Here is a 13663-nt window from a genome sequence, read left to right as displayed (position 1 = left end):
GACTAACAATATAAAATGATTTCAAGTTTTGTACCAATAACTCTTCTTTTATTGCTCTTATGCTTTATTATGGCATAGAATATTGACAAATATCCTTTTATCCTTTAGTCTTTTTTTTTCCACAGAGAATTTACAGCTTTGGAGTCCTACTATATAGATTACTAGGATTTTGTAATACCAGATTCTTAAGTTGCTTTTTAATTCTCTCTTTCTCTCTCTCTTTCTTTCTCTCTCCTTCTCTCTCTTTCTTTCTCTCTTCCTTCCTTTCATTCCTCTTTCTCTCTCTCTCTTCCTTCGTTCCTTCGTTCCTTCCTCTCTCTTCTTTCTTTCTTTCTTTCTTTCTTTCTTTCTTTCTTTCTTTCTTTCTTTCTTTCTTTCTTTCTTTCTTTCTTTCTTTCTTTCTCTCTCTTACGTTCTTTCTTTCTCTTTCCCTCCTTCCCTTCCTCCCTCCCTTCCTTCCTTCCTTCCTTCCTTCCTTCCTTCCTTCCTTCCTTCCTTCCTTCCTTCCTTCCTTCCTTCCTTCCTTCCTTCCTTCCTTCCTTTTTTCCTTCCTTCCTTCCTTCCTTCCTTTTTTCCTTCCTTTCTTTTTTTTTTTTTTAGTTTCTGAGGCATACTCAGTGGTGCTCAGGGCTTACCCTTGACTCTGCTCTGAGATCATTCCTGACAAGATCGAGGGATCACTTGGCGTGTCAGGGATTGAACCTCAGCCACATTTCAGGCAAAGGTCATAACCAATAAACTATTGCTACGGCCTTGATCATCTCTTCTTTATGACAAATAAAGAAGAAAAATACTCTAGGCAGTGGAATTCTTCAAATTATGAATGGGGGGGTGGAGATTCTGTAAATTCAATCACCCTATTCTCATACATTACAAAATTCAGAGGTGTCTTCCCATCCTCCAGACATAAGCTGCCTGTCATGTTTATTGCCTGAACAATTCTATTTTTAAAATCTTTGCAAGAATGCACTGAGCTGGAAAGAGCACAGAAAATATTTTTCTATCAATAAAGTAACTGAAAGGCTTTCATGCTTGTAGTTTCCAACTTATCATTCCTCTGACACTTATTTTTCTTCCTGGCAACAGCAATAATATGATTTTCCTTTCGCCCCTTTCTTATTGTTACCCAACACATCTTAACCTAGAGCTGATAATAACTGTTCAGATTCTGATTTCCTCCACATGGCTGTGGATCTTTCTATTAGCCTGGAACCAGTAGTTAGTAGCACCCTGAAAAGTCTGTGAAGGTGGAAATCGGACTCTTTGTAATTCAGATAAGTGGTTTTAGCCCTGGGCACATCAGCAAACAAAGCTTGAGGACTTCTGAATTCTCTTGCAGGCTGGTTTTCTTGCCTGGTGTGGAAAGCAAAAACATGAATGACAACTGAGATGGCATTGCCTTGTGGGGGACACAGTGCCACAAGTGACGTAGTGCAGTAGAATAAAAGGAGGTGAGAGATAAGTTGTCATTGAATTGGTTTTCACACCACTGAAAGTGTATTTTAGTCTAACAGCCCTGACAGTCCAGCCTCAACCTGCTGACAGATGGCTGCTCTCGAGAAGATATATTTGAGACTTTCTGTCAAGATGCATGCTTTCATGTTAACCAAAGAACGTTTTTAAAAAGAGTATTTCAAAAGATGATGAAAATAAAGGGAAATGATATTTAGCACGTCCATTGTGGAAAGAGTATCTGAGAGGTCCCAAACAGGACTGACTATGGCAGAAGGGAGATAATGAAGTTTTCTAGAAGCAGATGCATCCAAGTAAAAGACTATTTCTTTAAAGGAGGAAAAATGTTGATCTTGAGCTTGGGCATTGTAGAGATAAGAAAGGCTACTGAAAATAGCAAAGGCTAACAGATAAGTATAGCCAAGGAAGACATCACTCTTTTCTTTAACCAGAAAATTAGAAAAATGGATCCATAGGGATTATTTTAATGAGTCATGACTGTAATCGATGTTTAGTATTGTATATATATTCAGGAGCCTGCTAATAAGTATTTATTAGAATCTTGAGCTAATGGATTAAAGGTCATTACTAATTAACTGTGTACCGTGTGCTCTTCTAAAGTGTTTGACATTCATAGATGTCACCTAAGATTTGTTATCACATTTTGAGGAACTTATTATTTTATACTCATTTTACAGAAAAGAAAAAGGAAATGTAGAGATAGCTCAGAATTATGTATCCCTAGCAACTAACCAAGGCAAAGTTAATTCATAATGCTCGCTCCTAAATTTTATGAGAAGTTTCCATTATGTAGTGTTTCCATCTCAGTGGCAAAATACTCCCCCTTTTGTGTTTCTTTAGTTTCTTGGGCTACCCTCAATGGTGCTGTCGTATTCCTTTTCCTGTACTGAGGGACACATCTGGTGGGGCTCACCAGGGTAGAAGAGTTGAGGGGGGTTGAGAGAAGAAATCTCATTCTGCCCTTAGTCACTACTGCTTATGCACTATTTAAGTTGATTTATTTCTACACTTCTTCAGACATTGCTGCAATGCCTGGGTTTTCTCTGAGGTTTAGTAGTTCACACTTTAAAAGATCATAAGTTCTGTGTCAGATCTTGAGCTCAGCAGAGAATAATAGATATAATACCTGGGAATATGGCAAAAATATATGCTAAAATATTTTAAAAACAGATAGTTTCACCGCTTAAGTGGAAATGCAATTTATCCATCTTATCCTAAAAAACATACTGTAGCACTGTTGTCCCATTGCTCATCGATTTGCTTTGCTCGAGCGGGCATCAGTAATGTCTCTCATTGTGAGACTTGTTCCTGTTTTTTTGGCATATCGAATATGCCACAAATAGGCTCAAAATAAATAAAACATCTCAAAAAATAATGGGAGTTTATAAGTAACACAGGACCCCGTTTTCCTGCAAATCGCCACAAAATTATACTCAGTTCTATACAAAGTTCCTCTCTTGCTAGGAGGGTTTATTTTCTACTCTCCAATAAACATTTCTATTTTCTAACTCTGAGTCTTGGCGTCTACATCACTCAATATTTCCAAGGAGAAACCTAGGGAGTGTGGCAAACACAGGGACTCCCCATCAGGGCTACAGCTCTGGGGGGATGGGACATTGGCTGGCAACTTACAAAGCATATGCTTTATTCACTGTCCTATCCTCAGGGTCCAGGGTGCTACTCTTTCCCAGGGGCACCAGGCTTTGGAAAGCAAGGAAAAGAAAGAAAGGCCTTTATTCTCAGAAATACAAACTTGACTATGAATGTTAAGGAGGCATGTAGCAGAAGGCCGTGCTGAGCATCACTATCACTGTCATCCCGTTGATCATCGATTTTCTCGATAGGGCGCCAGTAACGTCTCCATTTGTCCTAGCCCTTAGATTTTAGCAGCCTCTCTTTACTCCTTTTTCCCAGTGGTGCCGCATTCTTCTGTGAGCATTGTTTTATAGTCTCTGGATCTTGACCGTTGATGGAATTACACAGCACCAGCGGCAGTTTGGGGGTGCAGCTGCCAAGGTACTGGAAAATGGGGGATCTTGGAGATCTCACCCCCGAGTCCGGCACACCTGGGTTCCTCTACCAGTTCCTTCATGCATAAGCCTCATCTGAACGTGTGGAGAGGGGCCTTGAGCATGACTATGGCTGGGTTCTGGAGGTCTTTGGCTGCCAGGGCTCTGCTCGAGGCGGGGAGGGAAACTCACCCCGCCCTGCTCCAAGGGAGCCCCAGTGAAGACAGCCAGGTGCGGGAGCAAGAGACTCTTTAGCATATCTTCTCTGGTATTATATGCTAAGAGTTGTTGACTTCTACTTTCCCACTATTCTGCACTTGCTGTGGTAGAGAAGATAACACTAAGAACACAATAAAACAGAGCAGAAAGAGAAGAAAGACACAAACAGGGACAAAAGTGGCCTCAGATAGCAGTCAGTCACCCCTGTTAGGAACGCTATCACAGGGATCCCTCCTAAAACAGTTTGAGACAGATGGGCCTGGAAGCCTGTATGCTTCTGTCACTGCATCGTGTCATCCTGTCATTTTCCTCCTAGCTAAACTAAAACAACAACTTAAAACCCAGATCTATTCTTTTTTTTTTTTTTTGGCTTTTTGGGTCACACCCAGCAATGCACAGGGGTTACCTCCTGGCTTTGCACTCACGAGTTACTCCTGGCGGTGCTCAAGAAATATGGGATGCTGGGAATCAAACCCGTGTCGGCCACGTGCAAGGCAAATACCCTACCCACTGTGCTATTGCTCCAGCCCCCCAGATCTATTCTTGCAATTCTCAAATACATGCCTACAATTTTAATTAGTTGTTTCTGCTTTCTTTTTTTTTTCTTTCTTTCTCTCCTCCCTCCCTTTGCAATAGAGATACTGAGTGGCCATCATGTTTGGTCTATAGTCTACTTTTGGCACGCATCTTTCAACCCAAATGGGTCCTCCCAACATCTTCTACTTGGTGTTCCCTTCTCTACCTCAGCTGCCTTTTCCCCCAGCATGTGAGGCCAGTTTCCAAGCCTTGGAGCCAACCTCCTGGTACTTATCTCTACTATTCTTGGGTGTTAGTCTCCCATTTTGTGACTTCATATTCCACAGTTGAATGCAATCTTTTTATGTCTATCTCTATCTTTCTGACTCATTTCACTTAACATGATACTTTCCATGTTGACCCACTTATATGCAAATTTCATGACTTCATCTTTTCTAACAGCTGCATAGTATTCCATTGTGTAGATGTACCAAAGTTTCTTTAACCAGTCATCTGTTTTCGAGCACTCTGTTTTTTTTCCAGATTTTGGCTATTGTAGACAGTGTTGCAATGAACATACAAATGCAGATGTCATTTCTACTATACCTTTTTGCCTCTCCGGGATATATTCCCAGGAGTGGCATGACTGGATCAAATGGGAGCTCAATTTCTAATTTTTTGGGAAGTGTCCATATTGTTTTCCAAAAGAACTGAACCAGTCAGCATTCCCACCAGTGAAGGAGAGTCCCTTCCTCCCGACATCCGCACCAACACGGGTTGTTTTGTTCTTTTGGAGGTGGGCCAGTCTCTGTGGTATGAAATGATATCTCATTGTTTTAATCTGCATCTCTCTGAAAATTAGTGATATAGAGCATATTCTCATGTGTCTTTTAGCCATTTGGATTTCTTCTTTGAGAAAATTTCTGTTCATTTCGATCCCCCATTTTCTGATGGAGTTGGATGTTTGTTTCTTGTAGAGGTCAACCATTGCCTTTGTATATCCTTAATATCAACCCCTTATCAGATGGATATTGGGTGAATATCTTTTCCCATTCTGTAGACTTTGTTTTCTGGTCACTGTATCTTTTGAGGTGCAGGAGCTTCTCAGTTTAAGTTAGTCCCATTTGTTTATCTGTTTCCACTTGCTTGGCCAATGGTGTGTCACCTTTAAAAGTGTATTTAGCTTCAGTGTCGAGGAGGGTTTTGCCGATCTTATCTTCACTGTACCTGATGGATTCTGGTCTAATGTTGAGATTTTTTTTTTTTGGCTTTTTTGGGTCACACCTGGCAATGTACAGGGGCCACTTCTGGCTCTGCACTCAGGAATCACCCCTGGAAGTGTTCAGGGGACCATATGGGATGCTGGGAATTGAACCCGGGTTGGCCATGTGCAAGGCAAACGCCCTACTTGCTGTGCTATCGCTCCAGCCCCCTGATGTTGAGATCTTTAATCCATTTTTATCTGACTTTTGTGCATGGTGTTAGGTAGAGGTCTCAACCCATTTTTTTTTTTTTTGCATGTAGCTGTCCAGTTTTGCCAGCACCATTTGTTAAAGAGGATTTCTTTCCTCCACTTCACATTTCTTGCTCCCTTGTCAAAGATTAGATGATCATATGTTTGAGGGTGTGTGTCAGGATATTCAACCCTGTTCCATTGTTCTGCGGCTCTGCTTTTGTTGCAGTACCATTCTGTTTTAATTATTACCGCTTTGTAGTAGAGTTTGAGGTTGGGGGAGGTGATGCCTCCCATCTTATTTTTCCCCAAGAAATCCTTTGGTTATTCATGGGTGCTCATTGTTTCATATGCTCATATTGTTTCATATGCTCCATTTCTTTGAAGAATGTCATGGGTATCCTTATAGGGATGGCATTGAATTTGTATAATGCTTTGGGGTATATTGCCATTTTGAGAATGTTAATTCTCCCAATCCATGAGCAGGGATATGGATATGTTGGATATGTTTCCATTTCCTCATGTCCTCTTTTACTTATTGAAGTAGCGTTTTGTACTTTTCTTTGTACAGGTCCTTTGGCTTTCTTCTCTCTTATTATTTGTGTATAAGAAGGCCATGGACTTTTCTTCTTCTTCTTCTTCTTCTTCTTCTTCTTCTTCTTCTTCTTCTTCTTCTTCTTCTTCTTCTTCTTCTTCTTCTTCTTCTTCTTCTTCTTCTTCTTCTTCTTCTTCTTCTTCTTCTTCTTCTTCTTCTTCTTCTTCTTCTTCTTCTTCTTCTTCTTCTTCTTCTTCTTCTTCTTCTTCTTCTTCTTCTTCTTCTTCTTCTTCTTCTTCTTCTTCTTCTTCTCCTTCTCCTTCTCCTTCTCCTTCTCCTTCTCCTTCTCCTTCTCCTTCTCCTTCTCCTTCTCCTTCTCCTTCTCCTTCTCCTTCTCCTTCTCCTTCTCCTTCTCCTTCTCCTTCTCCTTCTCCTTCTCCTTCTCCTTCTCCTCCTCCTCCTCCTTCTTCTTCTCCTCCTCCTCCTCCTGCTACTCCTCCTCATTCTCCTTCTTCTTCTTCTCCCTCCCTCCCTCCCTCCCTCCCTTCCTTCCTTCCTTCCTTCCTTCCTTCCTTCCTTCCTTCCTTCCTTCCTTCCTTCCTTCCTTTTTTCTTATTTTGGTGGTGGTGGAATGAAGTGTTAGTATTTTAGCAATGAACTTAATATAATATTAATAAAATTCATGATTTTTATTGTAGGTTTACATGTACTATTCAGTATTTCCAGGCTGTTTAAACATTTAAATGAAATTTAAAAAATCCTTAAGCTATAATAAACATATATCTTTATCTCTTTTTTCAAAGAGATACCTTTATTTTAAAGTTTAAGTATCTCAAAACTTTCAAATATTGTGTAGTGTCGCTTGCTTATCGCCCGTTTGATTTATATACAGAAAGCCAAGCTGGAATGACCATGAAGGTATCAGAAGGATGAAAGGTTTTTCTAGTCATTCTAAAGTAAAACATTACCAAGAAAGGGCCCCTCTGAGTCTCTCTACTGGTGTAGAAAGGATTTTCTTCCTGCTCTTGCAAAACTAATGTCTTTTCACCTTCCATCCTTTGCTTTATTACTCCATCTTTCAGTTTCAAACACTGACCAACAGATGTGCCAGAGGGACATATAAACCACTCATTTTAATGTTGCTAATTAGAAAATACTAGACTATAACGAGATTTTTTTTCTCCCTATGTGCGATGATTACAAAATTTATGTCTTAGAGCAAAAGAATTGATAGCTCATGAGGTCTTATCATCGTTTTTGAAACTGGAGTATTTAGAGAAAGAGAGCAGGGCTTCTCTATCTGTGGAGACAGGCATGCTGTGTGACTCAGTATACCTCACAGGCATCTACAACAGGAAAAAAAACACATGATTTTTAATATACCTATATTGAATTGTTATTCTGAAAAATAACCTCAAAAGAATATTTTCATGTTAGCACATGCCCTTAAATGATAGACCTTTTTAATTTTTAGATTTAATTTTTTTCTTTTACTTTTTGGGTCACACCCAGCGATGCTCAGGGGTTACTCCTGACTCTGCACTCAAAAATTACTCCTGGCTATGCTTCAGAACCATATGGGATGCCCGGGATTGAACCTGGGTTGGCCACGTGCAATCTGGATTGCCCTACCTTCTGTACTATAACTCAGGTCCCATGATAGAACTTTAAAAAAAAAAACTGTAGCACTGTAGCACTGTTGTCCTGTTGTTCTTTGATTTTCACCAGTAACGTCTCCATTGTGAGACTTGTTACTATTTTGGCATATTGAATATATCACGGTAGCTTACCAGGCTCTGCCATGCGGGCTGGATACTCTTTATAGCTTGCTGGGCCGTCTGAGAGGGACAGAGGAATTGAACCCAAGTTGGCCGTGTGCAAGGAAAATGCCCTACCCACTGTGTTATCACTCCACTGCTCCCCCCAAAAAAATACTAAAGAAAATATTTACTTTCAGAAATGATGTGTCAGTTCCATAATGTAAAATTCCTCCCATGCCTAAATATTCATTTCTCATCTCTGCCAAAGAAGGAAAATCTACTCTCCCTTGAGTCAGAGTAAATTCCTTGTATGAATTGCTCTTTTCCACAGAAGGTACAGAAGCAAAAAGTTGTAGTAGGTCTGGGCACAGCGTTGTGAAGCCTCACAGTTTTCCTGAGTCTTGGAGACTTGTGCCACATTGTCAGAAATCTAACTCCTTATGGAAGAAAGCATTGATCACAGCCGTAAGTCAACCAGGAAGTGGTTCAAAATACATGTGTAAAACCATGTGGCTGTTCCAACTGGCGTCCTTAGTACATGGAACTGAGAAGCACTGGGTTTCCATATAATTATAGAGAAATCTAGCGATGCCCAGATAGTTGGGAAAGTGCTAGGACATGGTACATCTTTATTTTAAGCCATTAATTTTGGCATATAGTTCCTTTTCTAACATTCAATAACTGAAATACAGGAAATAGGAAGCAATAATTAATCATGTTATTCTCTCTTCCTAGATTTCCCTTCTGTCATTTAAATGTAATTTCTATCAACTTAAAAATATCTCTCTTTTTTTTTTTTTGGTCTGACAGTGCCTATAGTGTCACTCTCTATACTCCTCTGAACAATTTTCCCTACCCTTACACTATCTCATACTCATTATTGCACATACCACAGTCCATTAATACTAGACAATATCTTTTTTGGCTGCAGGATCTTTCTTATTTCCTAAATTGCTGGCAAAAGCAATGGTTGTTAGAAGTGTGAGTGAAAAATAGATATGAAAAGACCTTAAAATATATAGGTCATTGTCACTGTCACCCTGTTGTTCATCGATTTGCTCCAGCGGGCACCAGTAACTTCTCCATTGTGAGACTTGTTACTGTTTTGGGCATATCCAATACGCCACGGGGAGCTTGCCAGGCTCTACCGTGTGGGCGAAATACTCTTGGTAGCTTGCCAGGCTCTCTGATAGGGGCAGAGGAATAGAACCCGGGTCAGCCACGTGCAAGGTGAATGCCCTACATGGTGTGCTATCGCTCCAGCCCCAAATATATAGGTGACTTGCAAATATATTTGATGATTACTCTCTAACAGATTGTAAAAATAGTTTTTATAAAATTAGACTGATGATCTGGAAAAGATGCAGGGACTGATTGCGAATATAATGAAACAGTCTAACAGTTGCTTGCAAATATAAAATATATTAACTTTTATATTTGCCTATAAAATAAATAAAAGAAGTAGTTTTGCAGTGTCATTTAAAGATACTAGGAAAGAATTTTAAAAAATCAAATGTTAAGACTAGGAAGTGTTCTTTAATTTTTGTTAAAAAGTTAAGTAAGTTATATTTTATTAGTGATTGCTTGAAAAATGATTTGTAAACAGGGAGAGTGCCATGAAAATAAGTTATGCACAAAGAATCAAATAGGAAGCATGTATTCTAATTAAAAAGAATTTCATTCAATCATAGAATGGAATTTGTCATCAACACAACCAAATATTAAGCTATTTATTTCTGTGTCGCATTTCTAGTTGGAACCTTTCTTTTTACCATTCCATCGATGAGAATGGAAATCAGAATCAAGCTATGAAATTTTTGACTTAAAAAATATCTCAAAAATTAAAAAGTCATCATTTCTTTTCAATTGAAATTATTATTATTGTTATTATTATTGTTGTTATTATTATTATCCTTGGCCGACCTGGGTTCGATTCCTCCATCCCTCTCGGAGAGCCTGGCAAGCTACTGAGAGTATCTCACCCGCATGGCAGAGCCTGGCAAGCTACACATAACATATTATATTTGATAAGCAAAAATCAGTAACAATAAGTCTCAAAATGGAGAACTTACTGGTGCCCACTTGAGCAAATCAATGAGCAATGAGATAACAGTGACAGTGATTATTATTATTATTATTATTATTATTAAAGCAACATGAAGTTTTTTAGCTTTAGTTCTAATATCCAAACATTAGATATTAGAATATTAGGAATCACATCCCAGGAAATAACAGATGCTCATACATAAGTTGCATAACAATAGTTAGCATTATGTTGTCCCACAGAAACTCACAAGACTTGACAACTAAGTGTCTCTCTTCAAAAGACTATATGTTCATCCTGAACCTTAGAACTGGACCTTTGGAATTGGTGTATCTGCACAGAGAATTACTGTAAGGCAATCAACATATTATCCTGCTTTAAAGTGGGTGTGACTGAACTCCATTCACTAAGAGGCATCTTAAGAGAGACAAGAGAAGACAGGAATACATGGAGGGAGATGGGGGTGTTAGGTCATGTCAAGACAGAATCAAAGATTAGAGTTTTGCTGTTAATCTTTGGGCACTAGCATTTGAAAGAGGTAATACTGCATTTATTTTTTCTTTACGGCTCACAGTATAGTAGAGAGTCATTTAATTTCAGACTTTGGGGCTCTAGAATTCAAAGAATAGTAGTCTCTTTGTTTTCAGACTGTCACATGTTTTTAGATAATCTATGATTGTACCCCTCAGAACTAATTGAGCATCTATTTTCCTTCCCACACATCTGCAAAGGTCAGAGAAACAAGTGACTCTCCTCCTAGCTTAGATACAGAAAAACACTAAGGCTCTTTTAATAAGGTGACTATAGCAAAAGTATTTCAAGCAGAAGGGAACAGACAATCAAAATACCAGCAGGAACACTATTAAAGACTATTAACAGCACACAAATGTTCGCAGGACACCAGAAACCATCCACGGTGGTTTAAAGTGAAGTAAAATTGCAGTTTCTGTCAAGAGAAAGCCATGCAATGAGTCTATATTATCTTAAGGAACATTAAGAGGCAGAGGCCAGAGAATATATGGGCTCAATTCACAATTCACAAAGTTGACAGAAAATTCTGCAGTGAAGATTATAAAATGGAAGATAAAGATGCAAAAGGAAGATATGAAGAAATAGACTTTTACAATGGTCCAAGAGAATTCACAGTGGATTTTCTTGTAGTGGAAGTGATACTTAAAAGTTTCTTTTTCTGGGGCTGGTGCAATAGCACAGCAGGTAGGGCGTTTGCCTTGCATGCGGTCAACCCAGGTTCGATTCCCAGCATCCCCTATGGTCCCCTGAGCACTGCCAGGGGTAATTCCTGAGTGCAGAGCCAGGAGTAACCTCTGTGCATTGCTGGGTGTGACCCAAAAAGAAAAAAAAAGTTTCTTTTCTACTTGCTGAGAGATATGAAGAGAAAGTGAAGTGGAAAAAAATATCAAAAACCATTACCTATAATATATTTCAATATACGAGAAAAATTATTAAAAATTAACAAGGGCTGAAAAGATTAAGATATAGTCTATGAAGAGATTCTTACGTAGGGATAATTACGGTTACTTTCAGTGAAAAGAATTGCATCCGTGAATTTTGAAAACAGGGCCGGGGAAAAGGAGGGGAAGGATAGATAAACAATTTTTGTACTAAATGCTCTTCTAACAAGACCAATTTGCAGTCGAGCTGTTTATATCCCTTTGACTATAAAGAACAGTAATTATGTTCAACACTGAAACAGTAAATTATTCAATTGCCTCAAATTTGTTAACCTCACATTCCCTTACTGTGAGTCTGATTTGGGACCATCCTCTGCAACAGACACTTTTGGGTTTGTTGAAAATCTGGCATCATTTTATTCAGAGTTCTTTCAAAATCGTTCCTCCTTGATTGGCAAAAATATATTTGCTGTTCTCACCAGTTCTACTTAATGACCTTATAAGGGCACTGGTGAGGTGAATTCATTCTTTAGACAAGGTTTCTTATCAGTTTTTTACACTTACTAGACAGTACTACTTCCCCTCCAAAAAAGAAAAATCCTTAATAGTTTTTATAAATCGAATTCTATGATTTTGAGTTTTAAACTAATTCTACTTTTTAAAAAGTCACTGACTAGAGTATATCTTTAAGAATGGCTTCCTTCTTAAAAAGATGTTGCATATGTTTTGCTTGTCTCAGTGACCTACTTTGCTTATAAAGCTCTTGACTAGCTTATTTCTCTATCTCCTGACTTTCTTTTATCAGCTTCACATTGTAGCAAAGCATTGTGCAGCAAAACATTGTAGCTTAATATTGTCCTTCAAAATTGAATGCAATTATAAACATACATAGGTTGTTCTTTTTTTTATATACGTGAAAAATCTATTTAAATTAACTAAAGATTACTGTAGGTATATGAAAAGAGATACAAGGTAAAATTGGAACATACTGTCTGGAAGAGGGTAAAAGTGTTTCTTTTTACATAAAACTCTCATTCTCAGAGTATAAAATTATCTCAATGGGGCACTTTTCAAAATTAGTCAACTTAATTTTGCATTCCTGAATTAAAATGTTGCAATAAATTTTAAAATGAATAAGAAGAAAGAATTTGAGAAATAGGTTATTTACTCTAGGGGAATCTTCTTTAAGCTTGAAAGAAAAATGCCTATGGCATATAAAAGACAAATTATAGAACTACTCTCTGGAAAAGAAGTATGAATGAAAATAAATTATAAAGGATTAATATAAAAATTAATGATCCTGAATGTCTGCAAAAGAATCTCTATTTTTTGAGAGAAATATGGACTACTTATCAATGTTAATGGGATTCTCCAATATAAACAACACACAGACACACATGCACGTAGGCATGCACACACACACATACACACACACACACACAAACACATGTTTATATTTTTAACTTACGAATCTAGGTAAATGAATGCTTAAAGTTTTCTTATCATTTCTACATAATACTTGATAAGTATCACATATTTTTACAAAGAATTCACTCTTTAGTCAAGATTTTTAAATCCTTTTTATACTCTCAATGGAATAGTTTTCTCATAATTTCATAGACCAAATCTTTATGAATTTCAAAATCTTTATTGTTAGATAAAAATGAAAGCATTTCAAAATATATTAATGTGTCTGCCAAGTATGCACTAGGTAGTTTTAAAATATCAATATATAGCATAATACAAACATTGCATTAAAAGAATTAACATTTTATTATGTTCCTAGATGTATATAAACGTGTATATAAATTTTGAAATATTGATTTAAATAGTAAAGAAAGTTCTTCCAACTTTAAGAGAAAGAAAGATTAGAGAAGATTTCAGTTTTAGTTCCCTAAATTCTTGAGAGAAAGTAAGGACTAAATAAACATGTATTGAATGAATAAAAGAAATGAATTCATAAAGCAGTAAATAAACTATATCACATTTATTCTCCCTAAGAATATGATAAATGTCAAAATTTAAAAATCAATGCAATTTCTTTTTTTGCTTTTGGGGGTCACACCCAGCAATGCTCAGGGATTACTCCTGGACCTGCACTCAGGAATTACTCCTGGCAGTGCTCGGAGAACCATATGGGATGCAGGGGATCGAACCCAGGTCAGCCGCGTGCAAGGCAAACTCCCTACCTGCTGTGCTTTCGTTCCAGCCTCAATGCAAATATTTTTTTTAATTTTTTTTT

At 37.8% G+C, this 13663-nt stretch overlaps 1 protein-coding gene across 2 annotated transcripts in view; it reads right to left on the bottom strand.

Moving 5' to 3' along the window:
• Positions 1-13663, bottom strand: part of CSMD3 (CUB and Sushi multiple domains 3) — a 1180343-nt gene that overhangs the window by 1053608 nt on the left and 113072 nt on the right. The window lies entirely within an intron of this gene.

Source organism: Sorex araneus, chromosome 2 (assembly GCF_027595985.1).
Source record: "Sorex araneus isolate mSorAra2 chromosome 2, mSorAra2.pri, whole genome shotgun sequence".
Lineage (NCBI taxonomy): Eukaryota > Metazoa > Chordata > Mammalia > Eulipotyphla > Soricidae > Sorex > Sorex araneus.
The sequence above is the reverse complement of the archived record's forward strand: the minus strand, read 5'-3'. Positions and strand labels throughout refer to the sequence as shown.